This window comes from Thermobia domestica, chromosome 11, assembly GCF_964235325.1.
Source record: "Thermobia domestica chromosome 11, izTheDome1.hap1.1, whole genome shotgun sequence".
Lineage (NCBI taxonomy): Eukaryota > Metazoa > Arthropoda > Insecta > Zygentoma > Lepismatidae > Thermobia > Thermobia domestica.
In genome coordinates, this window is record NC_137464.1 from 4,445,400 (window position 1) to 4,472,384 (window position 26,985).

The window sequence follows — 26,985 nt, forward strand, 5'->3', positions numbered from 1 at the left end:
ACCACGTGAGTTGGCATACGAAATGTCCGTTAGAAATGAAGTCAAAATACCGAACCATGGAAAGAACACTAATGTGCTGATGTAGAGTGGATGCGAGGGCTTTTGTACCGAAACCCAAACCTTAGCGTAAGACAACCAGAGCGCTGTAGTGTATTTAGATTAACAGCTTTCAGTGAGGGAAATGTCAATGCGGTTTTTGAAAATTTAAATGGGGTGTATAGTCGTTTTACTCAATTTGCTTATGGACCGCGTGTTTTCAATTTGGATGAAACAGGCGTAACAACAGTCCAAAAACAAAACAAAAACCATAGCACAGAAAGGGACAAAACAAGTCAACAAATGTACTAGTGGAGAGAAGGGAGAATTAGTGACAGTGATAGCAATAGTCTCAGCAAGTGGAACGTTTCTTCCTCCTGTAATGCTCTTTCCGAGGAAAAACTTTAAACCGCACATGCTAAATGAAGCTCCTCCAGGGACCTTAGGATTACCAAATCCCTCAGGATGGATGACAGCAGACATATTTCGAGAAGTTCTTCAACACTTTATTCAATATTCACACAATTCTAAGGAAAATCCGTCTTTGTTAATCACAAAAGTCACTTTTCTCTCCGCATAATTGATATGGCAAAGAACGCTGGTGTTACCATACTTAGGATACCTTTACATTGCAGTAACAGGTTACAGCCTCTAGATGTCTCCGTGTACTACAACACTGCGGTTGATTCTTGGTTGTTGAGAAATCCAGGTGTTCCCTTGTCTATTTACCAAATTGCAGCATGCGTTGGCAAAGCACTTACACCAACTAACATCGTTGCAGGCTTCAAAGCCACAGGAATTTATCCCTTTAACCAGCACATCTTTGACCACTCACATTTTTTACCTTCAACAGTAACGACGACACTGGAAGCATCAACATCCTCCATATTCAGCACTCTAAGTGACACATCAGCGAAATCAACACCCCCCTCCCAATCGCTCATCAACGACTCAATGTGATAAGGATTCCGAGCAGTGCAATATCTACCAAACTTCAAAGGAGGGTTCCTCTGGAAAAAACATTTGTTTCGCCAGCTGAGTTTCGTGGTTTTCGACAGCAGAACGTAAGAGAAACAATACTGGAAAAAGTTCTATTTAGACAGACACTTAGGAGTGAGCTCTACTCCCAAGCCAAATCCAGAAAACAAAATCAACAGAAACAAGAAAAAAAACACATTGCTTGTAACTTGCTTGACGAAACCGAAAGTGACCAACCTTCGATTAATGACAACATTGACACCATCCTGAGTGGTTCGGATGATGATAATGATGCGTCAGATCTTCTTTCAGAAAACTACCTAAGTGAGTTCGCCGATTTAGATCGTGTGCCAGTTACAGGTGATTTTGTTCTCGTGCGTTTCCCAAGGGATGTTCCATGTCGCCGAAATGTTAAATATATCAAGAAAAGGTGAATGTAGTTTCCTATTTAAGAAAAAGTGCCAAAGTGGATACGTTTGTGAAGCCTATCGTAAAAGATATAGCAGTCGTTGGTCCATCTGATATTGCTACGGTTCTGCCTAAACCGCTTCCAATGCAAACTAAGAGATTGGAAGGTTTCATCAAGTTCCCTTTTAGTTTTGGAAGCATAAATTTGCGTTAAAACATTTTTTGCACATGTTTGCGAATTGTTGACGTTGTCGATATCATATTACTCTTAAGCCTATGCTATAGTTTTTTCAGTAGAGTATCTTAGTTTTCGCTGTTGTATTTTAACAGATCTAAATGCAAACTAAGAGACTGAAAGATTTCATAGTTTTCTTTTAGCTTTTGGAAGCATAGATTTCCGTTAAGACATTTTGCACATGATTGTTTGTAGTGCAATATCGATGTCACTTGATTTTTACTTGAGTAGCATAGACTTTGTGCACAAGGAAACATTTCCACTGTTAGGCTGCTTAATTAAAATTTTTCGTGTCTTCAGACTGTTTCACAAGAGAATATCAATGCATGCATTAGTTTGCTTTGAAAACGTAAATCTTATTCAATGGAAATCAATGCATGCACTGTTATGCGTTTGTAAAAAAGCAGGAAAACACGAAGAAAACTTCAAAAGCCTGAAAGTGGGAGTGTTCGCTTGTGTACATAAACTTCTATTTGTTGTTATAATTAGTCTAAAAACAATATTTTGAAGCATAAATGTATTCACTAACTTGTGTCTCACTGTGCACCACTATTGGTACAGAGTGAAACATTAGGGCCTACCCAGATAGCACGAATACTTGCGGCAAATTTTTGCTTCGTTTAGTGGAGCAAACAATCTGATAGTTTGCGAAGGCAAAATATCTTAATATTTTTTAAAAGCTTTCAATATAATCTGCAAATTTTCACTGATTTGCAAATATAAATTCACCACTGCAATTAACATGCATCTTTTTAGAAAATATAACATTGAAAGTTTGCCGTCGCCAAGGATCTTGTAAAATAGAGGATCTGCCTTTATATATCTTCATCCTATTAAAAGAATGAAGCCAAAAAACATCCGAGCATCGGCACGTCTAATTGGCTACTCTCGTAACCGCCATATTTGTTGACAAAACATTGCTATCTTCATAGGAAGACATGTACTGTGTCTGTTGTTTATTTTTAAAGTATTACTTCAGTAGCATACGGCTGTACAAATAGGAGTGAGGAGAAATTACCCGGAATAACCTTTCTCAGGTAAGAAAATCCCTAATTAAAAGATACTCGCTTCTAGCAGTATTGGTATTTTGATGTCAGTATTATCTGCTCTTTTTATTATATTTTAAAGATTTTAGTAGTAATTATTTAAATAGACATACTACACATCTTATTATAGCTTCAATTAGGTTGAGTTCTTCATAGATTCAGAAGTACGCTACTGAATGCTAGTTCACGTCCTAGTGCAAGTGATATCCATTTAGGTGGTAAGAGAACGTAAGTTACACTTCGTTCCATTAGAAAAACTGTAATCGTCATACTGAAATTATTGTATGTGCTTTTGATTTAAATTTTGTGACAAGCTATGTATCTGAATGGATATGTATATTTACATGTTCTTAGTAGAAGTATGTGTTCCGACTTAACATTCGACAATTCATCACAGTAACTCGGAAACAAGTAATAAAGTTAGTGTTATAAATGAAATAATACAGAGAGAATTAATAAGTACTGAAGTTAACAATAAGTGACAAGAACATGGAGAAGTTTCTAGAACAGTTCCCCGTATATAGGTTACTAGCTAGGTTCGTTCCTTTCTGTACCAAAATTCAATATTTCATTTACATAATATTGCCGAGCGAGTGAAGGCGAGTTAGAGCCCCACAGGGCACGTCGTTTTCTGTCTTTATTACGGCTAAATGGGAATAGGGTCTAGTGTTCTAGAACCTTGCCAAGAACCTGCGATTTAGAGAGAAGTAGGATTCACTCGAGCAGACGGTTCTACAAAATGGAAAATTTGTAGGTAGAATATGATGTGGAACATGTTTCGTGCAGGAATGAGAATGTGAATACAAGTTATTACTGTCAGTGCACAGCATATTGAAATGAATTTTGAGTGATAGTGAGATTATTGTAAATGTAAATGTGTTCTTCAACTATCCTTGTTTATGCGTATACCCCGTCGCTGACGCGCCAGCTACCTGTGCACGTCCCTTCTCGCTGACGATCGGGCTCCGTTGTTGCGCTTCTGCCCTGGCTCGTTGAGTAGCATTCGTGCTTTTTAGTAGCCGCCTAGCACCACGTGGTTCGTATTTTATGCACTGTAGTTTTTTGCTATGTGTCGACACTATGTACAGAGTCCTCCTGAAGTAGATCTCCAAGTAATTAAGGTTCTAGATTACTGGTCCCCCGTGTAGGTTAGTAGCTGGGTTGATTTCCTTCTGTACTAAAGTTGATACATTTAATTTTCACAGTATTGCCGAGCGAGCGTCAGCGAGTGAAGGCGGGTTAGAGCAAGGGTTTGAAAAAACCCGGGCTTTTGTGAAAAAGCCCAATCCACCTGGGCCCATATGGGTTTTTTCGAAATATTTCAATGTCTTTGGGGTAAAAGTGTTGAAATGTGATTTATATTTGAAGATTGTCATTGTCACAACTTGCAACAATTTTCAACTCACTGCTGTTTCGAAAAAATTGCCGCCATTTTGAAATTTTACATTCGATTTGTGAGAAAATCTATACAGCAAATTTAACGTATCTCGTGCTTCCACCGTCGAAATTTCAACTTAAAGGACTGAAAATTGCGCTTCGTAGCGCGGATACTCGCTGTTTTGAAAAAATGGCCGCCATTTTGACATTTTACGTTGGTATGCCGCCAAAATCTATACGGGAAATTTAGTGTCTTGTGCTTGTACTCTGATAATTTTAACTTAAAAGGCCGAAAGTTGTAACCTGTAGTGTGTGTGGTAGAGGCAGACAAACAAGTTGAGTTGATTTTGTGTTTGATGTCCCTTTCAGCAGCGAGGCTATATGAGACGGGACCTCCTGATTAACATCGAATCCGAACCACAAGATCTCCCTCCGGGAAGCAAACCCGGATCTCCCACGCCGAAGACACATACACTAACCGCTTAACCATGAAGGAGCTCGGCAGACAAACGAACACATGTAGATCAATTCATCTACAAGCCTGACTGAAGTTCGGCAAATGTGAATACCAAAAGGGGTCTATTAATTTAAAACAAAAATGCACTTCATGTTATATGAAGTAAATAAATGTTTCAAAATGTCTTGTATGAAATTAACATCTTCCAGCGTAAGTAAATATCCCATATTTTTGTCATGAGAATACGGGACACCTCAGACTCCCCCCCTTCCCCATCAACTTTCCAACACAATGCAACTAACTGTAGTCTGGTTATGAACAAAAGTATAATAGGCTGCGGTGGCTCAGTTGTAGAGGGTTCACCTCTGGTGCATGGTGTCCCTAGTTCGATCCCAGCTCGCGCCAAGTGAGCTTTGTGGTGGGCAAACATCTTGTGTGTGGGTTTTCTCGGGATTCTTATATTTCCTCCCACTGTCTTCATCATTAACTTCTTTAAAAAATACAAAAATTAAATCAGTATGTTTTAATTAACATTAAGAAAATTAAGAGTTCGTCTGATTCCTTTATTTCCTAGCTTTCTTATATAATACAAAAATTAAATCAGAAGTACAAGCATCGTGAACAAGCGAAAAATCAATCCATGACGAGGTTAGGCAACAAATGCCACAAACGCATTAAACTATTTAATTTAGATGAATAAATAAGATAGAGATAGAGAATATACAGATAAATGAAATGAGATAAAGATAAAAGTGTAGGAAATGTATATATCCTGATTCGCGCTTAGTTTTCGGTGCCTAGCTTACTTTATATGTCGTAAATTGTGATTTTTACTATGTACCTCGCGCCCAAACGAACAGCGCCGAAACGTCCGCGCCCAAATGGTGGCGCCCAAACGTCCTGTTCCGGAATATAATAGATGAAAGTTCACTAAGCAGCAGCTGCTTTTCTCTGTTCGTACCCCGCAATTAATTGTACGGACTGAAGATGCCTAAAAACTTAAGATGTGCTATAAAAATGCTTTACAGGAAAACAATATGAAAATTATTTAAATCAGTGGTACAATCTACCTACAGTATTCTTCACGCGTTTAGCAATATTTATTTACATGGCTGTATTTGCCAAAATTACGTTCGTCAGTTTAATCTGATGAAAAGCTGATTTTTCTCCTTTTTCTCCTGATTTCACAATTCTATGACCTAGCTTCTGAAAAAGAATATAATTCTTGTTAACTTATCGAATGTGTTGTTGGAGAAAAGGTCAGTTATCTTCCCTGTGTTTGTGCAAACCCTGGTTAGAGCCCCGCAGGGCACGTTGTTTTCTGTCTTTATTACTGCTCAATGGGAAGGGGGACCAGTAATCTAGAACCTTGCCTTCTCATTTAGTGCATACTCTGCGAAAAGACACACATAGCTCCATGCGAGCCGACTATTTGGGTGGTCCGGGGCTCCAGCATCGGCAAGATTTTTAGTTTGGACCCGGATTCGAACCCGTTTCTCTTACGTTTAAGTCAAAGTCAGCCGTCTTACCGACTGAGCTAGGGTATCCCCAAATTATCGTTATAGTACCGGTATATTTTACTTATCACAGCAGAGCCCTTTATGATAGTGTTCATAAAAGACTTTAACTAGAAGGAAATGAATCAAAAAATATCGATACTCGCCTGAAAACATATAACACGTCTGCGCCGTTGCAAAGCTCTAACCTAACCTGAAAATGTAAGAAATGTGTCAAAATTTGGTAGAACCGTCTGCTCGAATAATGCCAAAAGTAGTAAGAAAGCTGATCTTCCGTAGGTAGCGTCCCCGAATTAGACCTTCAGTTTTTTAACGTTTTTAACCTTAAACCAGTTTTTAACGTTGTATTGCTATTTATTTGTTATTATTTTAACATATGTTGCCTATAATTAGCTACTCCTCTTTCATTTTCATCGTTCACTGTTAACATTTAATCATAAATAATTCTTGTTTTCATGCTTTCTGTGCTTTATGCTAGTGTAAATTCATCTGTATTATATTACTGCACAAAATTAATTACTTTCTCATGCTTCCTACTAGCGCTTAACAACACTCTACTAATGTAAGTATACTTTTAGATGGGGCGTTGGGAGCGGAGTTTCCTATCAAATACATGTCCGTGGGACAAAAATCCAGAACACATACAAATATACTACCTGTACTAGGTTGCTACACAACGGGATGATTATATTCGTGAAATATAAACTCCTTTTAGTAGGAAATGCACTGTTTCTATCTTAAAGAGTGTTTAAATAAGGATTTGTAATGAAATATTCAGACTGACTTCAGGAGAGCTGAGTATAACTACAGCGTGTGCAGGTATATCATAAAACAGCACTATATATAGCAGAATCGACTTAAAAGCACAAACCAACTTGTGTTATGTGGTCATTAAAAACCAAGATTGCTATCTGAGGCAGGCAGGGGAATACTAGCCGTAGTGAGCCTTTGTGTAGGGAGCAGGCGTGTTACTGACCGTGTGTATACACATAAATGGTAGTGGAAAAACGTTTTATGCTTCACGAAAGCATGTGCCCTATAGCCATATGCAACTGGCACAGCTTTGTGAGAGTTGTGTGTTCAATGATCACTTTGTACCAAGAATGCAAATAGGCAACAAAATGTTACTAGCCCAACAAAAAAATCCAATCTACTTGCTCACATTCCATTAGAGATCGTGGCTATTGTTTAACTTTAGGGAAGCCAGGATTTTAACCGAATTTTCCCGATATTCTATTCACATTCGGATAGGTGAGGTTAAATACATTTAATTCAGACAGTTGGCGAGCGAGCATTAGCGAGTAAAGGTGGTTTGCAGTCACACAAGGCACGTTGTTTTTTGTCTTCGTTAGTTTCCCCACCCCCCATTACTAAAGATTTACCAAAATAATTTATTTTCGTTTAAAATAAATCTTAGCGATTTTAAAAACTCGCTCGGGGCGAGTGTTTACTAGCATCAGTGCTTTGTACACTGTCTTTATATAACACTTTATTTCATGTCTTTCTTATGGAGTATTACCTGGTAAACGCCACACTTTTCATTTCGAATTTTGCCTTACTATACATGCAAGAGGTAAGACCCCGATATATTTTTATTACTTGTACGATCTTATTGTGTAATCAAGTAATATATATTTCTACCGTACATTGTTCAACTGCATGCCCGCATTACATGAAATGGCATCTAAACTTTTGCCCCATTTCACCATATTTGGTTCAGATAATACTCGCTTTTCAGTTCCTGCTCTCCATTTACGTTTCCCCTCCATTACTGGAACATACATGTTCTAAGTTAAGGGTTGGCTTTAGACAAGATTAATGAATTAGTAAGATAGTGGGTTTGATACTGCCATATTATGCTCTATGTACCTAATATTGCCACAATACCGAATTCATATAGTCCAGAATTTAACTTTTTTTAAAACATAAATTATCATCATACGGTGTTGATCATCAGGGTTTTTTTAATACATGCATTCCCTTGATATCGAGCGGACCGACCTTCTTTGCGCTTCCCAGACGTGAATAGGTCCAATGCTAGCTTCTAGTAACTACCTAGCCCAAACAGGTAGATATTTTTTGCATAATTGCGCCCAGCATTATCTGTAGAGATGCAACAACACCATCTGTTGGCGAACACTTAAAACAGTCCTATTTTGTGTGTGTACGCAAGGATAAGACTACTTGTATGTTGTGTGATGTGAAGTTAAATTAAAACAGAAACCTACAGCAAAGTTGAGAATTGAGAAGAATCGGGTTATCTTCAATTTCTGAAATATAATGCTTTACATACTCTTCTTCATAAATGAGAAACTTATCAGTGCTCTACGCTAATTCCAATTTTTATTATTGTTATTGCATGAATTTAAAAAGTTCTGAGAAGTTGTGTTTCGCATAAAATTAGTGTAATAAGTTTCAAACCTGAGATATGATTGAATGTCGGAATTAAATGTAGTTTCATTGTCCATGTGTATAAGAAAGCTTCCAGTGAAAGAAGATATCAGTAAAGCACACTGTCATTATATGATAAAGAGGAAGCGGAAAAGATCGATAGATAGGTTAAACTTGATATGTAAGAGAGTTTCCCAAGTAAAGCTATGGTTATACTTTCCAAAATTAGAATATAGAATAACTTATACAAATCCAAGTCCGCGCATAGTGTAGCAGTAGATTACTTTGAGGGGGGGGGGACAAATAGCAAGACCGGGTAATAATCTGCGTTGTCAGCCTTTTATGGCTAAAGTGCTGTATTTGTAATAACAATTACAACTAACCTGAATAATGTTCCTTTTTCACGTCTTCCAAACTTACATGCAACGTAGAAAATTACAGGAATAGATTTTTAAAAATACAGAATCAGTTTAGTTAAAAAGGAAATTTTCACACCATTGTTGTTACCAAAGAAGAAAAGAAAAGAAATTCTACGTGAAGAGCTGCATAAGAGAAAAAATGTTAAGCCCTATGCCCGATGAAGAGTACCCTTGGGAGTATGGAAATATAGGCTAAAAATACCTGAAATAGGAACATTATTATTATTATTATTATTATTATTATTATTATTATTAAAGTGTGTTCCATAAGCTCAATAACCAATTCTATATTCGTATTGTATAATCTGAATTTTTAATGGTAATTTTGTACATTTTTTAATTGAAGGATACCTAAGAAGAAAGAATTGCGTGAAGCCTGGATTAGGTCTATTCGACGGAAAAGCTGGACTTCTAGTGCTGGTAGTGCACTTTGTTCTGTACATTTCCGAGAAGATAACATTGATAGAACGTCCCTCTCTTGTGTGAGAATTCGCAAAAATGCAGTTCCATCTGTATTTCCTGCTTTTCCGAAGTATTTGCAGAAGGTATATTCAGTTTCTTTATTTTTATTTATTTATTTGAACCTTGATAATTTTATAAATTATCATCACTAGAAAGATCAAATATTTCTCTTGACTCCTGGTGAAATTATAGCTAACTGGTTCATAATAGTTTTGCTATCTTAAATATCTTGAACTAGGAAATAAATAACTGAATAAAACAACGTTTATTTTAAAATAATGTGACAGTTTCGCCAACTAACTGAACATATTGGCTTCATCAAACACTGTAAAAAGAAGCATTACTGTACATTTATAACCTAAAGTATACGTTGGAGATTTAGGGGAGGGTGCAAGTGAGTTAAGTGTTCCAAGAAAGGGAACGTTTTAGAGATATAAGGAAATTACATAAGTTGCTTGTAGGCTCATTGTATCTGTATGCTACGTACATAAATGTGGTCTGTCACGAACAAAACAACATATTATTACAATGAATACTAAGCCGTTTAAGTAGCTAGGAGTTAAAAGAACTCGTTCAGGATTGGTGCAAAATTCTTTGATTTTTAGTGGTAATGAATGTACTAAATATTACTGGTATTAAGACGCAGACTGGGTTGTGACTTAATTCGCATTGTCTTAAAAGTATATGGGGAGGAGAGGCAGGGTTTTAATACAGTGGCTAATTATAATATCCAACGCTGAAGGATGTATCTTAATTGATTTTCTGTATTTTAGTACATGCTTGTCTGTATGTCTGTAAGAGGGTTGGCAAAAAGTTTTATTGAAAAAAGTTTTTTCTTTGGGGTTTAAACTTTTTTTTTTAATAATTTGCTCTGTGTATTTATATTACATATGGGCAGAGATAAGTTTGTTTCACCTTGGTGTTATTTTGCAACTACCGGGTTATGCTGGAAGGGGTCACATAAGCTTAGAGCGGAGTCCAAACCGTTTCTCGACTTACATCCGAAACAAATTGTCCTCCATTTGAACTCGAAACCGGGACTAATTGGCCACAAATTCGGTACGTTTGCCGACTCACTCACGAAGGACTCCTGATAAAAATACGTTGTACTGATCTTTACATACTTTTAATACATTTGTCTAATTGTCTTTTGAGGACCAGAAGATAAACGTGTGCACAAGTGAAACCATTATAGAAAATTACATATGGACAATTTCAAAATACTGCAGAGTACAGAAGAACTAATTAATTCCAAGTTAGTTCTTGGGGGCCGCGGTTGCTCAGTGGTAGAGCGTTCACCTATGGTGCTAGGGGTCCCGGGTTCGATCCCAGCCCCCGCCAAGTAAACTTTGTGGTGGACCAACACCGTGTGCGTGGGTTTCCTCGGGGATCTTCCGTTTCCTCCCACTTTCTTCATTCCACCATTTTCATTCATTATTCATCATCAGTCTCCTTTAGCCTAACCGGCATAAGCGTGGGACGTAAAACTCAAAGATTTCATTTCCAAACTAGCGGAAAAACGTAATATGAAAAAGCTGCACAAGCTGAAGCGCTGGAGCTAGAGAAACGAAATTTGCTCTGATGATGTATCATGAAGAGTAGTTTAGTAAACAATAGCGAAATTTTCAAAACGTTACCGTTTTTAATAAAAAAAAAATAAGCACCAAGTATCGGAAGCAATACAACGTAGGTGATTTATTCTGCCACCTGTTGAAGGAATTATGCACTTCACGTTGTGTTTCCATATCATTGCTGCAACAGAGGATAGTTTTTTTTTCTTTAATGTCACTTGGCACTGTAGCATCCGTGGTCCTCAGATATTTCCTTGTCAATACGTGAGAAATTGACTCTCGCCTTAATTATATCATGTTGATAATCGAATGTTATAGCACAAATGCACAATACTTTGAATTTTCATTTCAGAGAAGGCAGAAGCAGTACTCCAGTTTCCTTGGATGAGAGCGAAAACACTACTCGAGTTTCAATGGATGAGAGCGAAAGCACTACTCGAGTTTCAATGGATGAGAGCGGAAGTGCTACTCGAGTTTCATTTGAGGAAAGCAGAAGCACTATTAGAGTTACTCTGGATGAGAGAGCATCCTCATCTGGAGGTGGCACTCTAAGCAGCACGCAGTCTCAGCTTCCAACGGAAGAATAGTGATTACGAAATATTTGTAACTATTTGTAAGAAGTAATCCGAACAACTTAAGACTTTGTTCATATATTTTTGAAACTGCATGGTAATAAGTCTGTTTTGTGCATTTAGTTTTTGTTGGGTGCTAATTTTGAAGGAGAGTTACACATAAAGTGAGAGTCGTTTAGCTTGTATGCGTAACGGATGAACAGTGATTGCGAAATATTTATAACTATTTATAAGAAGTAATCCGGACAATTTAAGAGACTTGTTTATATATGGTTGAAACCGCACACGGTTGATAAATCTGCTTTGTACATTTAGTTTTTGTTAGGTGATAATCAAGGAAAGTTACTCATAATGAAAAGACAGTCGTTTAGCTTGTATGCATATGAAACAAGAGTTAATGTTTACCATCGGGGTAGTTATCAACAAAGACGCATTGTACAGTTTCCAGTAATATAACGTTTGTTCATACACGAGATGATTTGCAGCATCTGTGCTGTAGGTAGTCTGCTATATTATGAACTGAAAGATAGGCATCATTCAAATACCTCATTCACTTTTTTTTTTTTTTTTTTGGTGCGCAAACTTGTAGTTTCTTACATTAAAGTTGGACAAAATGGTCGTATGGTATTTTGTGAGCTGGTCAATGGTATCGGCAGAGAAGGGATTTATAAACCTACCAGTTGGTATGACTCAAGCAGCTTGTAACTGCTAAGAAAAATTACCCCCAAAAATATTTAACTATTTTTCGAAATAAAGTAATTAGTATGGCAAAAGGGTGTATAGTGTGAAGTATTTTTATAATTGAGTATATGGGAAACTGCATGGTACGAATGGATTTTTAGGTACATTGTACTCACCCCACGGACCTGGATTTTTGACAGCATCGACTAAAGCATGAAGACCGGCATATAATAGTTAAAAACCACGATGGAGTGTTTTATAGTTTGTGACCTCAGTTCCAGATAAAAAATGAGAAGTGGAGAATTTTAACGTGTAGCAAAATATTCCTCACCAAATAACTCTCCAACTTCCAACCTCAATTCGCCTCCGAATTTGCACCAAGCAAGGCGAGCATATATAAAACACAACCGGATGTTTTTGTTTCTCAACATAAGATAGTATTTAGCTGAAGTGACGGATTGCATATAAGAATTTTGAAAATTAATCCTTTATCGTGCAGGTGCTATGCAACCAGTTTGTGAGAGTGATGACTGGGTCGCTTCTCGATCAAGTGTATCTATACGCCAGATATTGACACACGTTTGTTTCTGGATGCATGATCCGATAGTTTCCGGATGTGTTCCCGGCGAAAAAGCTTCCGGGTGTGTTCTATTTGTGCTTGATGCGAAATCAGGTTGAAGGTTGCACAGTTCGAAATTTTGATATTTTCTTCCATTTTCGCACAATTTTCAAACTCAAAAAGTTGTGAAGAGGCATCAGATATTGGCATCTGGTACTAAGTATTATTATATATACACAACAATTTGCTTTTCTCAACTTTTTTCTCTAAAACAGTTTTTGTTAATCCCCTTATGCATTCTGTAATATGATCACTGAGTATTGTTACAGTTTGTAGTACATTGTCATTCTAAAGTCAAAATCAAGCAATAAATATATAATGCCCTTTATTTACCGTATAGTATTTTTTAATGTTTCATCCTAATCTTCTTGTAGTTATTTTTACATGCTTGCCTTCACACATTCTAATACGGTTGTGCCATTACCATGATTTTTACTGTTTTTTTTTCCGACATGACAATTTAGAAAAGGCTTAATCCTTTGTTCTTGGAGCCATCTGGATGCCGCCATGTTTGTTTTCCCTTGTGCATTATCTTCGAGTATAATGTGTTGTTATTGGGTAATTAGCAGTAGCGGTTCGTGGTCTGTAGAAGTACCGGTTGCAATGTTGCAATGTCAAAGGTATGTAGTTACGCGCAAGTGTTCCCTCCCCCCTGCATTCTTGAGTCTTATCCAAAAAATATTCAGGAAATATGAAGAGGAAAGTCCTTATAAGCTCCATTTGTATATTTATTGATTAAAGTGTATTCTCTAATATTGATTTAATATATAAGTTATTCCCTTTGTTTCAAACAACCACTATCAATGTACGTTTATACACTATTTATATACATAAACTTCTACGTTCATGTTATTGAACAAAAGATAAATCGAATATATAGCATGTGCTGTGAGCCATAAATGATATCGATAACCCAAAAAGAAGAGTTGAATTGATTTTGAGTTTAACGTCCCGTTCAGCAGCGAGGCTATATGAGACGTGGACCTACTGATTAATGTGGAATCCGAACCACATAAGCTCCCGCCGGGAATCGAACCGGGGTCTCCCACGCCAAAGGCGCGTACGCTAACCGCTTAGCCACGGATGAGCTGCCAAAAAGAAAAAAAAAAAGCAAAACAATGCATATATTCATGCACACAGTTAAACAAAATTATTTAATTAAGTAAACTATGCATTATTTTAGAATGGAAGGTCTTTCTTCGTTCTTTTCGAGTTTCAAATTCTTCTATGACTTCATTGAAATCTGAAATGCTGCTCGCCAAGTTTTTCTGAATTGAAAGCATCGCTACTGCAAATATTTTCCGCTTTATTTTCTTTAAGGTACAGAAACACCTCTCTCCTCCGACAATATGCATTTTGTTAGCATTTCTTTGTATGAATATAAGGGACAAAGAGTTCATTTTCAGTAACTACGTATTTTTGTCTGCTGTTCTATTATAAAGAAGCATGAAACATAAGATGTTTTCCTTCGAAAATGAAAAAAAAATAATAATAATAGTTTAACATTCCAGCAATTTAGGCTAAAGAAGACAGATGAGTATTGAAAGTGAAAAATTTGAGATTAATTTTTTATGCTCTCCGCCCGAAATTGAACACGGGATCATGTGCACGAGCGACACACAGATAGGAATTAGACCAGTGGTAAGACATTCTCTTCTTCGATTCTCGATCGCCCCCCCTCCCCCCCGCAGAATAGGATATTTTCTTTTTAAAAAATAAAACCCATCCCAAGAATTTTTACCTTTGTATTATAAATGTAAAATAAAATCTATTGACTTCGAACGACTGCCCTGCCCCAAATATTCAGCTTGGATCCGCCCCTGCTACCACCAGACGCATATTTGCTCTTTGCGAGTTTCTGTTTGGTGACCAACTTCTTTCTTCCAAGCGTCTATATCTCACTCAACCTACCAATTGAGTCAAGCGCTGCCAAACGGAGGAATTCGTAACTACTACAGAAGCTGACTAAATACCAGTTGCAACGAAATAGCAACTGCAAACGCGTAATACGGGAGGATAGCAGCGATGCAAGAATAAATCCACTTCCTCATGTTAAGAGATAGGAGCTCGCTGCCATATGCTCAATGTTACTGCTTCCAGTGGCAACGCTTGCTGCCACTGGATTTGTATATCACTCTCTTTCAGTTTTTTTAAAATTATTTTTTTAAAGAAATGCATCAATACTGTTTTGCGCTCAAGAGCAAAGGTTTATTTTTTACTGATACACGACTTTAATACTTAAAAATATCCTTAGTATTAAAGAAATATCCGGTGCACAACCATGCAACATATAGTACCAGCCGCCACTGGTAATTAGTCGTCAATTGCTACTTTGCTGAGCGATTGTGCAGCCGACTTTGTAAAATTTTGGATTAAAATGTACAGGCCAAATTCGTTGAAAGGTCAAATTTATTAGATTTGTTTCAGTGGCTTGCTTTAAGTCGAAATCTCCCTACGAGGAACCAGCGAAAGTTTCCGTGTCCATTACAAGAGTAAATGATGGAATAAACGTTGATGTAACCTTCAGGAATATTCAGGTTTAGGCTTAAATATAAACTAATTATTTGCTGAGCAAAACTATATTTTCATTAAAATTCAAAACGTGTTACAGTTTCGCCAACTAACTCTGGCTTCATCAAACACTAATGAAAATATATAGCTTTGCTCAGCAAATAATTAGTTTATATTTAATTCTAACAAAGCAAATCTTCTTTTTATGGAAAAATCACAGGTTTAGGCGTTTTCTATTGCTGTTTTAGTATTTATGTATACATATATATAAATTAAATGACGTTAAAATAGTCGTTAATAAGTTACTTCTTATTTTATGATCAAGCAAAGTGCAGCTGGAAGGTAGCAAACTATCATCTATATTTGCTCTCTCCAAAAGGATGTAGGCTGATAAGGGTCATTTTTCGCCCATCGAACACCGGAAAAATGTAAAGTGTTTATAGAGGCTAGATACATTCTGTTCTCTCATAGGTCGAAAGACACACTGAACTAAAATAAATTGTTCCTCATATCAAAGCTTACACAGCGATGTATTATTACGAGTATTATTTATTTAGGTTCATTGAATCCTTCTTACCACAAGCCTATGTCAACGACAGCAAACATTGTCAAAATGACGCAAAGTTGCCTCTTTTGGGGCACTAATTTCTATGACTTATTTTCTTTCTCACGTACCTATTATATTCACATACAAAACATATCTTCCAGTATACAGATATTGCAAACTTGTCTGAATCGGACTCTTGATTTTTCCGGTGTTCGATGGGTGAAAAATGACCCTTATCAGCCCATCTCGTTTTTCTTTAGTTTTATATATATATATATATATATATATATATATATATATATATATATATATATATAGTTGTACTAGTTTCAAGACAATTGCTGCAAATTTGGGTTAAGATATGTAGAAAAATTCTGAAACTAGTGAGGTACAAGTCAGAATATAAACTGCTTGGGATTTAAAGACTATTAAAGCATACGAAACACAATATGTCATTCCGATTACATTTAGGCAGAACCTGGAAAAATATCTTCTAAACGTCACAGGTGATTATTCCATGAATGCAACCGAAATGGTAGATTGTGTTTCCTCTCGATCACAAGTTTCAGAATTTTGATACATATTTCAGCCTTATACCAAATTTGCAACAAACAATACCTTCTCGATTTGCAACAAACAAAATACCTTCTAAATTTGCTACAAACATTACCTTCTAAATTTGCTACAAACATTACCTTCTAAATTTGAAACAAACAGTACCTTCTAAATTTGAAACAAACATCACCTTATAGATTTGCAACAAATGTTACTTTATAAATTTGCAGCAAACATTACCTGATACATTTGCAGCAAACATGATCTTGCGATCGTGAAAACACTTTCTGCAATGTTGCTGCAAACCTTTTAATATTTTCACCAAATTTATCAGCTCATTTTCGGAAATTTTGAGAAGAAAATTTGCACAAAATATTTGCAGCAAAGTCCTGGCAAACTTTCTTGCTGTGCAGTCGCAAACATTTCGTTTGTATTGGCAACTGTTTTCGTTTTCTGAGGCAACTTTGCTGCAAACTCAGCCAGCGTCAACTTTGTTATTTGCATTGAACTTTCGGCAAATTTTCCCATTTGAAAGAGCAAGTTTTTTGCAAACTTTTTAGTTTGCCTTTGCAAATCTTTAAACATTTTTATACAATTTTCTGTGCTATCTGGGTAGGTCATATTTCGCTTCCTCCCAATATACCATGAAACCATTTTTTGATAAGATGTATCTAAAATTGTAGCTGAGATATCTTCTCAAAAAATGCCTACTTTACTTTTTTTCATTCTTTTAATATTATAATAAATACACGCCAGAAAAGAAATTTTGTCTCACTGTGGACTACCCTCCCCCACCTAAAAGCCGAAAATACAGAACTATACAGAAATATGGAAATACTCATCAATATACGATTTTTTAAATTTTACCCCTCGTCAAAGAAAAACCTAACCTATTATTTTCTTCTACTTACATACGAGATATCATAGGCCTATATCTTCTTTCTTCCATATCATTATAATTTTCTTATACATTATTACATTTTATCGAGATACAATTCTTGCTTTTTTCTCTTTTCTTTAATACACCTACCAATACTCAACGTAGATAACTGTTGCATGAACACAGAAAATGCCACACTAAAACATTTTCTACTATATTACTACCTTACATTTTTTAAAATAACACATGACCGCAATGCTATACAAATAGAGATAATCGAAAAAGTAGTCATTACGTCACTTCGCATAACTATGCGTTACGTCGAGAAACTATACACACATTTTTTTTTAGAACAGTACGGAATGACCTTGAGATGTTTGATTAGACTGAATATGGTTAGATTAGGTTAGACGAAGCGACACCAGCACTGGTAGTCAGTGGGATTATTTCCAGTGGGACGGAAAATAAAAGATGAGAATATTTCAGGTTTTGTCCCATGGCATATACCCAGGTAGATTGCTGGGACCTGGGAGGAAATTTATTTCCCTTTCTTTACTTTGTTTTCTAAATTATACGAACCATATAACTAATTACTTTGATTTATTATCATTTACTTCTAGATCATAAATTACTTGGGGGTTAAAAAATTAAAATTCGTTAACTGTACTTTATATAACAAATTCATAATATGATTCCTTAAGTTCCATTTCCGTTTGCACTACAAAAAAGCAAGTAAGAGGAGATGATGAAAAGGAACGAATTTGTAAAGTAATGTGGAAATTCTGTAAACACAGAAATGAAGTACCACGAACCAAGTTTAGTAATAGACGTCCCCAGGAGGACCCCAAAATGAATCTTTCCCAAGATATGCAATTAATAGGACCCACACCAGAGCACGAGATTCGCAGTGTTTGAATCACTTACAAGGCATTCGTGTTGTTTGGTGGCACCTTAGCACAAATTGGTTTCCTTTTTATTGTAGGTATTTTGTCGTACCGGGTATTTACACACAAATCATGAAAAAAAGTTGTTTTAAACAATTATTCGTGTAGTTTTACTATACAAATCCATTGTATAAGTAGTTGTAGCAGTAGGAGTAGTAGTAGGAATGGGTTAGAAGCACCACACGGAACTTTCTGTTCTCGACATAAAATGAGCAAATTTAAGAATTGGCCAAATGTTTCCGTTGGATGCACATAGTAAAATTGCACCAACATTATTTCCGGTGAATCCCGTAAATTCCAACTATGCTAAGTAGAATTTTGTGATGAGAGCAAAAAATTCTGGAGGATAATAAAGTACGAAATGTATACGTGAAATACTAACTCGGAGTAAACTTTAATATACTCGAGCCACCTACGCATCGACAAGCAGGACCGCTTCAGTATAGTAGTGTAAGATAGAGATAAGTAACATAGAGGTAGAAACGGGTTAGCTTAACCTTAGGGTAGTTTTGACCCATTTTTAGTTTTTTTTACCGAGTGAGCATACAAGCAGCTGCAAACAAAAAGAAAGAACAAACAAAAAGAAAACTGCATTCTATTGCTATATCATGATTACTAAATAAAATTAGTTTTTTTTTAATCAGAGTATATTTGTCACTGTTATCTCCAGAAGATTCTTTAAAACGTATATTCTGAACGGTATTATGTTGTTTTATTATATTTAGAGGGTACGCATAAATATATATTTATTAGAAATATGTCTTATGCCAGTAAATATGTTCAAAACACTTGGTATAGAAAGTCCACAAACTTTTACACCGCTGAACAGTTTAAACTTACATTTTAGTGAATTTTCAAAACTTGATCCTACTACTGATATTGTAAACACATTAATTACTTACGTTATAAAGAAATTAGGTTATGTAACTGCCACAAGATACTTAGTCTGTCGAAAAATTTAAGGTTGCCAGTGTAAATAATGGCATATATACAGAATGTTGATTGAGGTACACTGTGCTTTGTTACTGTGTACTATTAAATCACTAATTTGAGATTATTTACAATAATTACGGTGTTACAAAAATTCTGTAACAACGCTTGGCACATATATACACAGGTAATGAAAAACAAAACAAATCCTAATTAACACAGGTCCGGAAACGCCAGAACTAACGAAACATCCTGAGATGCAACCCTAATTTTGATAACATTATATTTTAAATGTATATGTATTTACAGCTACAGAGATTCACTTATTCCATGTCCGATTCTTCCTCAGACAGCGAAAGCCGAGTCAAGGACGATGCCAACATGTATTCCTAACAACCGGACTGAAGTTACAAACCCACACGGATGTTCGGTGTGGATTGATAGTACTTCAACTCTATGTTTACAGAATTTCTGGATAACTTTACAAACTGGTTCGTTTTCATCGTTTATAAATTAGTATTGGTCCATGTTCCGTTAAGGGGGCCAAAACTAACCTAACCTAACGTTATATTATGTAATCAAACGAAAATCAATGGAAAGAAGTGAAGAAATTGCAAATTTCGTGTGCAAGAAGTTACTAGAAACCCTTAACGGAACATTGACCTTAGTATTTTGCTACTTTCTAGTACAAATAGAAATGGGAATTTAAAAAATTATATTATTAATTAGTTACATAAAGTAATAAACGAATTTCATTCTGGATATAGTATACAACAGGTCCTCATCATTTCCCGAGGACTCACGAAATTCAGTCTTTTACTGATTATTCATTGAGGATCTAGGAACTTGAAAATGGGGTAACAAAGCGACTTTCATTTACTTATCGACTGAAACTTGTACTTGACATACCACCATTTCTGTACGTGGTGCAAGAGTTTGAACTATCCTCGAGTACAGTGCACTTTATGTGCGCCTCTGTAGTGCCCTTGTACTTTATATTTCACTATGTGTGTGGGGGGGGGGAGGGACTTGAACGCATATTGGATAATTCTTACTGTTGCATTACGTACAAACGTGATGGTATTTCATGTAGAAGTTGTAATGGCACACATAAGAAACGCAGATCACGGTGTACTCATACTGCATATTCCAGAGTGAGTACAACATGATCTGGGTTTCTTATGTGTTCTATTACCACTTGTACATACATACCACCATTTCTGTACGTGGTGCAAGAGTAAGAACTATCCTCGAGTACGGAACACGATGAGGAGCTGTTGTATACTATTACCTTTATTCTTTCAACCTCCAAATTATTTAAAACGTAAATCATAATAAATGAAAATAATTATTTTCTGATAATATGGAAAATGAAATAAATAAATGGAAATAAATTCCTTCCCGTGAATTTATATATCCGGGAAAACTCCCGGAAATATTCCCATTGCTCATCACTAGGTAATAGTAGTACTAGTAGGAACGGGTTAGAAATACCGCAGGTGTTGTTTGGGTTCTGTTCTAGATGATATATAGGCAAATTAAAGACTAAAGGCGGATTTTCATGTGTCCTTTACCTCCGTGAGTTGCGAGCGATTGTGCTAAACAGCCAATGAAATCACGCATCGGAGATGGCGCGCTACACTCGCGTCAGAGTAGAAATTTGTTCAATTCTGACGGAAGTAGCGCGCGTACACTATTGTATTCACTGACTAACATGGCGGAAGTCGCAAACTTTCTATTTTACGCATGCGCATTAGCTAGGGAGTAGTAATTTGGCGCAATACACGCACGGATGCATGAAAACGAAAATAATTTACGGTGAATGCGCTACATGTGATGCTTCCGTTCTAACGCGGGCATGAAAATCCGCCTTTACGCAAATTTCTTGTACATTTCACAACCTACGGATCCGTTCCCTAAAGTAAAACAAGTGTACTTCTCCTCTAAATAGTCCATCCGCCTTCACTTACAGCGCCGCTTATACAGTGTTGTCAGATTCAGAACACGAGATTTCGCGCTCAAAACCCTGAAATCTCCTGATCACTTGCAAAATTTTCCGCCAAGAAAAAATATCAGTTATTAATTATTTCATCATTATATTAATAATTTCAAATTAAAATCAAATAGCTCTGAACAATCAATCAGAAGAACATCTTTTCCTGTGGAGGAGAAATCTGTTATAAGAACACCCTTCTATTTCCTATCTGTAGTTTATTTCCTAGCGTATAGAGATAAATATACATTTGAGTGTGTGTGTGAGTGTACTAGGTACTTCCAAGTATAACCGGTATATCCTTCCCTCTCTTAAATATAAATTTGAATGTGTGTGAATGTGCTAGGTACTTCCAAGTATTATGTCCTTCCCTCACTTCACCCTAAAATTCCGTGAATGACTGGACATAACAAATAAAGTAAGCATATGGCCAGAAACCCTCTCTCTCCCTTCTTTCTTGTCGCAGAAAACGAATATTGGCGTGATTACCAATGAGTTCTATTCGGTTCGGTTTATAAGCCTCTCTTCCTGTTCTGGTTCTTTTTACCTTAAAAAAAAAAAAACAAAAAAAACGCTTCCACATAGAAAGATATGAACACAAGAAGTGATAAAGAGACGACATGAAAAGGAAGCAAAGTTGACAGAATTTCCCATTTTCAACCAGAATTTCCCGCATTCCCGCTAATGCTAAGAATTTCTCGTTTTGGCTAAGAATTTCCCGAATTATCCGATGGAAATTTCTCGCCATCCGAAAACACCGCGCTTACAACATTAAGACAACCAACAAACTACAGTACAGTAAAACAAGTGTACCTCTCCGCCAAATAGTCCATCCGCCTCCACATACAGTGCCGCTTAAGCCCGTCTCACATGGATCTGAACTAAGGCCTCAATCCAGGCTAGAACTTAAGAGTGTTGCTAAACTCAAACTTCCATACAATTTCTTTTATCCTGAAGTGATGTAGGGGTCTCAGACGATCCTTAAAACTAGGCAGGTTTTACCACCAGAGCATCTCGTGGTCGGTGTGTTAAACAGACAAAAACACTTGAAGAATGTGTTACGCACAGGGCAATCAACTGTCGTAATTGTAAATATTATTTTTTATCTATTTCAGAATATGAGTTCATCCGAAGATGAAATAGCCGTAGCAGTGATATCTGCTCCGTTGTTGAGTCAAAATCCGCCCACCCCCCAAAAAAAGAAAAAAACGAGAGAGAAAGAGTAAAGAGGAGCTGCTGGTCAGGGAGTGAATTCTTCGCCCCAATAATGCACAGTAAAGCACCGTATTTTTCAATGGTGAATAATGAACTACATACAGAAGATTCTCATTCCTACAAAAAAAAAATCTACAGAGTAGAGTATTCAGAATTCCACACGCTATTGAAATTAGTAACTTTGAAAGTTCGGCAGCGAAATACGAACAAGAGGGAGTCTGTATCAGCTGAAAAAAGGTCTGTAGATCCTTTTTATCCACCAGATTGTAGAAGTGAAAATCAAATGACTTGTCCACATATGTAAATGAGGACAGTTATCAGGCGCGGAAAGCTAAAATAAAGAAAGAGCAATTTTCTAGTATAGGTACTGAGTGTATCCGCTCAGTTTACTACTCACAAAAAATGCCCACATAACCCATAAAGTAAACTTATACCGCGCCGGGAGCTCCTCTCATGCACTGCACCCGCACTTTCTGTATTGTGCCAGCATTGTAGAACTGTTCCCTAAAATTGTACGACGGACACACAACATTGATGACAATTAACTCTCATTGTTTCTGTTTCTGCTGCTGGTTTACTTTTCGCGTACCACTCCTGAATTTTATGTTTATATGTGTAGAATTACTAGTGTAAAATTATTACAAATGCTTTACGACGGATAAAATAAGTGAGTTCATAGGAAAGATGCCTGTATAAAAATTATTTTCCATTTTAAATTATTGTAACAAATAAAACACAGTTCTGACCAGAGCAGAATGAAATATATTAAAAACTATACTTACAATGTTACAGTTTCAAGGACCTAACGTCCTCTTCATCAGACACAAACACTCTGACAGTTTGTAACTGTAACATTGTAAGTATAGTTTTTAATATATTTCATTCTGCTCTGGTCAGAACTGTGTTTTATTTGTTACTCTACTTATCCAGAGCCATGGAGTTTGTTCATTAAATTATTGTGCGGTGAATTTCTGCACAAATGTACAGAAGTTGTATTTTGTTTACAAATGAAATGCTACTAGTATGATACCATTACAAATGCTATTGAAACTCGTATCACTGCGAAAACCCATTCGTTTTCACTACCCTCGCTTATGCGAATACCCACCTTCACTGACGCACCCCCTCGCTAACACTCGGGGCCCCCCCGCTTCGGTTAGATAGCATTCGTGCTTTTTAATGGCGACCTAGCGCAGGTTGTGTTTTTTGGACTGCACTTTTATGTATGCATCCGGACGCTGTATTTATAGGCAAATAGTAAAAGATTTATAATTTTTCAATAATTGCTTATGATACCCCCTTGAATTTTAACTATGCATTGTGGATATTTTCATGTCGCCCAGCACAAATCATTTAGAAAACAAGAAGAAGGAAATTAGTAAAGGAATTCTAATTTTTGAACAATTATTTCGAGTGATGCGCCAAAAGTAAACCTGTACGCTTTTTTTAAAACATGTTACATTTTTTGGTATACAAGTTGCACAACATACTTAAGTAAGCTATTTTTATTCTTTTAAAGGATTCAATTATATCTGTTCACACCTGTTCTGTTCAGGCAGACACTACTTACTTCACTGCATACCGCCTCTAAGGTCTTTATTCTTCCAGTTGAATCGTGCTTCATATTATCTAAAAATTGATATTTTTCATATCATTCTATTCATATTATTAATATTTCTCGTGTCCAGGCATCATTGTTTTGAAATTACAGCGTGAAATAAAGTTGAATGTCGTCAGGCGCTACTCTTTTCTGATTGGTAGTTGTATGGTAGTCCAAAAGAAAATAGAAACTGCTTCTATTTCTTCCAAGTCATAGAGTTGTTGTGTTGAGACAATCGCTCAGGGTGCGAATTACCGGGGGGATGAGGGGGATTTTCTCCCTCAATCACATTTTCTTCCCCCCAAAGAAGCCAGCTGAAGTATCCCCACCGCGGATGCTTGGTTGCCCCCCAAACTATGCTTAGTATAACTCCAAATTTATAACTATAACTCCTTGCAACATTCACGTCATAGTAGGCAACAACCAAGACGTCATGAAGGATTTCCACCGACTTGTCGAGTCCGTGCTATTCCAAGCTGCTGTACTCGTCATGCTCGAGAAGGCATAACACGATAGGCCTATTATTTTTGTATCCCATAACTTTTGGCACCTCATTCCACCTATTGAAACGATGTCGAATATTCCATGTTCCTTCATGTTATGACATATATGTATTCCAGAAATTTTGCAGTTTTTCTCATTCAGAAATATTATATTTCCAGAAACAGTGAGGCAACACGCGTCCAGCAAATTTGCTACAGATGCTAGACCAAAAGACCAATTCAAAGCTGGCTTCGGCACGCAACGGAAAGAATGAAGAGAGAGAAACGTAAGTAACATATTGACACTTTTAGGTTTGTAAATTGCTTGATCTTGCTTAGTCGACGTGGTGAACGGAAGCTTAAAGCAGTCAATGATAATACAGAAAGTTATTCTTTGTTATAATGTATTGTTGATATTGCAACAAAGATACCATTGTGCAATAGACCCTACTTAATAGTTCAAAAGAGTCGTTGTAAAATTAATAATAAGTTAGACTATCTTTGCATGTGAAACGCACCCGCGATAGGCATGGAAACCCATTTACGAAGTGGGATGTGTCTATCTAAATACATTTTATGACTTTTGGCGCGCGCCAGTTTAGATGGCTAATGTAATTATTATAGTTCTGCATTTTTCTCTTCATACAGGTCGGGCTGTGTTCGTTTTTAATATTGTTTTGCCATGCCCTAAGAAATCTTACACAAAAAAAACTTTATAAACATGCCCAAAGACTGCTTGGGTGGTGATCGTCCTTCGGGATTCTACAGGGTGTTTACTGGAGTTGACTTCTTGACTCACAAATTTTCAGAACACCACCCTGGATTAAAAAAAAGTGTCATAGTATGATATTCAAGAAGCTGTAAAATATGTTGAAAAAGCTAGTTCTTCAATATTGTGATGGAAAGAATTCATAGAAACTAGCGGGTTAGGACAGAAAAAAGGAAACGCTATTCATTTTCTTTCTCGAATTACCTAGTTTTTCAATGTTTGACCAATTAGTATCATCATCACCTACACCCAGATAATGGGACTGCCATGTTGAATGGTCTCAAAAGAAATCTTTACATTTCACCAGTATTACACAATAATTTCCAGTACATTTTCAATATTTCCAGTAAGAACACAACATACCAGTAGATTTCCAGTATTTCAAATACCAGTAGACATCCTGTTCTACACCACAGTTGATTCACATTATCTTCATTTTACTTCTTTAAGGGGGGTGTCTGTCTGTCTCCAGCGGAATTCTAGTTCTGTTTTGTACGGTTCGGGTAATTTTTGGTGATCCCATTGGGAAATACTTGTATTAATATTGTATTTCGTTTATTACTTACTTGCTCCTTTCTAACTTCTATCTCAAGGTTTGTAAAAAATTACTGTTAGTAATTTGGCTTCATATGTTCCATTTTTCAGTTTTTACATGGCATCCAATACAAAGGAAAGTAAATGAATTCAATGGATTGAGTTTCTTTTCTTTCATTGAATGTTCAACAATGAATAAAAGAGACAAACGTCATTATCCAAAGCTCGAACTGGAATGTGTGTCTGCCTCGATTGCCTTTGACATTTAGCTATGTTGTGTGTCTTTGCCTTTTGGCGTGATTACTGATTTAAAATCTAATTTCATATATTCATCGCTATGGGAACTAAATCCAGACGTTGTGTTTTTTCTCTTTGCTTTTTAAAATTCATTGTTGGTTTATAATTACTACTTAGTATTGTATTCACTTCTTGCCAGATGCGCGACTGATTTGCAGCATCAGATGTGCGTAAATATTTCTAGCGAATATGGTTTTTCAATTCATGCATAACAGGTCTCATTGTCTTATGACTGGATCATAATAATGAAGCGAGTAATTCCAACAACTGTCATCTCCCTACTACTTTCTATACTTCTGTACGTATTTAACGTAATTATTAGATTTTTCTGCAGCTAATTTCTTATGTATATTTGCACTCACTTCGTCTTTTATATAAATTTTCTTTCTTTTCCTTTTTGTAGGAAAAGGGGATGAACAAAGCGCTATGTTGACAGGCAAATGAACACACATCAAGTGCGATGTGACTGAAGCCGGGATGAAAATGTAAATGATCTTATTCTTAAAGAGTAAATGTATATTTTGAAAAAATCCGTACATGTATGATAGCTTTTGAATACAAGATTGTACATGTGTAACTCATTTGTTTCACTAAGCGTATCTTTCCTTGCTACACAGATGCTAGATAACTACAATCCAAAAGTAACCTTTAGTTATTAATGACTAATTAGGTTCATGTTTCAGAAAAGGCAGTTTTTTTTCTAGTTGAATCATGTCCCATTCTTATTTTGTTCTATTCCTTGAGGAGAGATTTACAGCTGATCAACGTTAAGTTAGTTGTTATTACAAGTAATGTGGAAAAATGCTATATGCAGATAACTTATATATTGTAAATGGCTACATGTTCACTCTTATCATTTCGCATAGTCCCATATATGACTATGTTGAATCGTACAGATCACGTAATCACAGGGAAGACATCTGAAGGATTTGATGATGATACAATGTGGCGTCAAGTTT

At 36.3% G+C, this 26,985-nt stretch overlaps 1 protein-coding gene across 5 annotated transcripts in view; it reads right to left on the reverse strand.

Annotated features, from left to right (window-relative positions):
* LOC145663834 (uncharacterized) overlaps positions 1-24,036 on the reverse strand; it is a 40,382-nt gene extending 16,346 nt beyond the window's left edge. The window contains exon 1 of one of the 5 annotated variants that reach the window (XM_081729942.1): positions 23,915-24,036. The gene's annotated coding sequence lies outside the window, so the exon portion shown is untranslated. Of the gene's footprint in view, positions 1-17,293; positions 20,285-20,710; positions 20,918-21,012; positions 21,132-23,914 lie in introns of those variants that run through there. The other 4 variants (XM_081729940.1, XM_081729939.1, XM_081729941.1 and 1 more) reach the window with 4 other exon arrangements.
* Between the last annotated feature and the right edge of the window lie 2,949 nt (positions 24,037-26,985).